Raw genomic sequence first — 3,948 nt, 5'->3', positions numbered from 1 at the left:
ATTGGGTAGAAGAATTGGCTACAAATCTCTAGAGAATATGCTACAACAGCTATGGACAAGAAGGGAAGTTCTGAACATTGTGGATCTAGGTCAAGAATACTTTCTTGTTACAGTTACAAGTGAAGAAGACTAGTATGTAGCTCTAATGGGCAATCCTTATATACCATATGATGAACTATGGGTTGCCTAGTGCTTGTTTGAAAGAAATTTAGAAAGTTCAAAGAGCATTTGTTTGGGGGGATGAAAAAGATAAAAGAGGTGTTCATACTATTAGTTAGGACAAGATAACTTTGCCTAAGAAACTTGGTGGATTGGGTTTGAGAAACTTGGAAGATATGAATAAGGCTTTTGTATTGAAGCTTAACTGGAAACTCAAGAGTGGAGATCAAGCTTTATGGTGTGATGTGATGAGGGGAAAATACGAGAGGCAATCTGACCAGGGGCAGGAAGTTGTGTCAAAGGCTTATGACTCAAATCTCTGGAAAAATATTATCCGTTTGTGGCCAATTATTATAAATATGACATACTGGGCTATTGGTGACGGGAAAGAGGTGAATGCTTGGCATGACAATTGGGTTTTGCCTGACTTAAAACTTTCTACTATTTTAGCAAACCCCTGCAATGTTAATCAAAAATAGAAAGTTGGTGAGCTCGTAGATGGTCAGGGAAATTGGGATATCCCTGTGCTGAATATAGTCATACCTCAAGACATCCTTGATGTTGTCAAAGTTATGGCTCCTCCTTACACCACTTAAGGGAAGGATATTTGCTTGTGGAAAGGCACTAAGAATGGTAGCTTTAGTGTGGTTGGTTCCTTTGATCACATAAGCACTCCAACATATGAGCCCTCATCTGGAAACTTGAAGTATCAGAGAGAATTGAATCTTTTATTTGGCTGATAAAACACAATAGCCGAATCACCAACAAATGGCTTCATCACAAGAATTTGCATGACCCTGATTGCTCTGACTGTCAAGGCATTGTTGAAATTATGCTCCATGTAATGTGGGATTGTGATGCAACAAAGATTGATTGGACTCCTCAAGTAGCTCCAGAACATTGGGAGTAATTTTTTAATACTGACCTATTTTGCTTGATTGATTTAAACTTATAGCCCAATCTTGGGCGAGGTGGACAATATGCCACACTTTGTGGCAATGGAGGAACAAAAGTCTGCATGATGAGGACTTTGTTATACCCACGAATTTGGTAGAGAATATTCAGCTTAAAGTAACCAGCTACCAAGAAAGCCTTAGACGGCAGCAAAGTAACAACACAACTCAGAGGATTACCATTCTTGAAAGATGGAATCCCCCACCATTGGGGTGGGTGAGACTCAATATAGATGGAGCAGTTATCAAGGCCATTAAGGTTATTTGGGGTGGTCTAATTAGAGACTCAACAAGAGGGTGTCTAGGTGGCTTTTCAAAGAACGTAGGCATTTATTAAGCTAATGTAGCAGAGTTATATGGAGTATTTGAAGCCTTGAAGTTATCCCGGGAAAAGGGCTATACGAAAGTGAAACTCCAAGTTGATAGCCAAGAAGTCAGCAATGCTCTTAAAGGAAGGAACTTGAGATTAGGCTCTAGTTGGGGAATGCTTAAGAGGATCAAATCCCTGATTAGACAGGATTGGGAGATTCATATTAGCCACATATATCAAGAGACAAACGCGTGCGCAAATGTCATGGCTAAGCTAGGATTCAATCTAGGAATAGATATTTGTTACTTCGATATTTGTCCTACTTATTTGGCTCTTTATCTTCATTCAGATATGTTTGGGGCTTATAATCTGCTTGTAACTAGTGTTTAACTTTCTTTTACGGGCTTAGGCCCTCCCTCTTATAAATAAAAAAATCAATCCTTCCACAAACATTTTATTTCTCTCAAAATAACACCTTGCTTTTTACATTTGGAAGAATATATTTATGTTTATTAACAATATTAATATATTAAGGCAAATAAATAAGAGTAGTTTAAGACACATAAAATTTATCACACATTGGAATGAAATGAGGAACTGGGTTCATAGATGGTTAGAAGTGTTGGGGATATTGGATAAGTCAAGGGTAACACTGAGACCAATTATCTAAGATGAAAAAAATGTTATATCTTCGTGCAAAACCTTAAGGCATTAAGTATATGAGTTATCTTGTCAATTTAATATTTCATTCATCCATATGTGATGTGGGACTTGATCACTCATACATGTACCCAATAATTTCTCTCATAAGTGTTAGTCTCCAAATCCTATAACACTCAAACCATGGCTCAAAACCACTTGTTGGAAAGTCCGGGGAAGACATGAGCACCAACGGGACCAATGCTCTAGATCACAAGAGAGTAAAGTGCCACATCTTCACTCAAAACATTAAGGCATTAACTATATGAGTCTCTTCTCTTATAAATCCAATATTTCACTCATTCGTAAGCAATGTGGTACTTAATCACTCATACATGCACCCAAGAATTGGGTCATCTCTCTTATATACCAAAAAATTTCCTCCATTTATAGTTGAAGTGAGATTTAACCACTCACACTTGAATCCCAATAATTTATCCCACAAGTGTGAGTCACTTGCATCCAGTGTTATAAAACTCGACTCGTATCGGGGTTGGACCAGAAATCGGAGGGTATGGAGTTTCGGTAAGGTAGCGTAGTTTTAATTGGCCCGATAAAAATTGATGTTACATGATCGATTTACTAGTCAGACCAGCGAACCGGTGGACTTCTTGTACTGATAGAATGATCTTTATATGTTTATTTTTTAACTCGGCAAAACAATGTGTTTTTAGGCGAGGAGTAAAAAAATTATTAAAAAAAAAACAAAATAATGTTTATCCTCCTTCGTGTTTAGAACATTTTTTTTGAAAGTTATTATATTTTGGTGTTATAACTTATTTGAGTTTGTACTCTGGTTCTCTATGTTTACAATTTACTTTATTTTTTAATTTTATTAGATTTTTATTTTCAAAAATATTTGGAACTTTTTATGTTTGGAAGTTGAAACTTTACGTAAGATGTTTATTCAACTTATTTGCACGAATAATTTGATAGTTTTTTTTTTTAATTTTATAGTTATGAAATGTATGTCAAGACTAGTAAACCAGTGACCTAGTGGCTTGATCGAGTCGATGACCAATCCAGGTTTTAAAACATTTCCCACATCACTAGTCTTGATTCCAACTCCCGTTCCATCATGGAATCTAACCTAACTTTGATACCACTTATTAGAGAGTCCGAGAAGTACCTAAAGTGTCAAAAGGGCTACACATTTATGATCCAAGTTACTTTTACACTATATATTCATCAAAAAACTCAAGGATATGAGAGTGTGGGATACTCTATTATGTTTCACATCTCATGGATCATGGATAAGGAGTTATCAAGTCTTAAACATAGGTATGAATATTAAGAGTAATATTTATACTAGATTGATCCGCTATGAGAATACTATATAGAATGTTATGCAAAGTGTCATAAGTTATTCTCATGGTGATAATGGTGTATATCACCCTTCGACCTGAAACCACTATGGACCCTAGATGTAGAGTCAAGTGCCTTATTGTTGATCAAACATTGTCCGTAACTGGATGACCATAAAGACAGTTGATCGGTACTCCACGAAGCATGCTAAGGGACATGAGTGACCTAGATGGAATTTGTTCATCCTGCTGATCGGAAAAATAGCAAGTGTACTATTTTCACCGATGTAGTAATAGGGAGTTTATTTCCCAGTATCGATCTCGAGGATTGCGTAGGAATTACTTATTTCAATTCGATTCTATTCAAACAAAAAGATAATGGTTGGTTTGTTTTGGAATTTAGAATAGTAAACACAAAATTGATAACAAGAATAGATTAAGATAAAGGATGCTAGGGTAAGTGGTTGAGTTACCCGGTTATGAATTCCGTTCCAATTTCCTTACTGCCTATGAAGCCTTCAAT

This window comes from Lathyrus oleraceus, chromosome 6, assembly GCF_024323335.1.
Source record: "Lathyrus oleraceus cultivar Zhongwan6 chromosome 6, CAAS_Psat_ZW6_1.0, whole genome shotgun sequence".
NCBI classification, from domain to species: Eukaryota; Viridiplantae; Streptophyta; class Magnoliopsida; order Fabales; family Fabaceae; genus Lathyrus; species Lathyrus oleraceus.
This window is presented reverse-complemented; position numbering follows the sequence as displayed.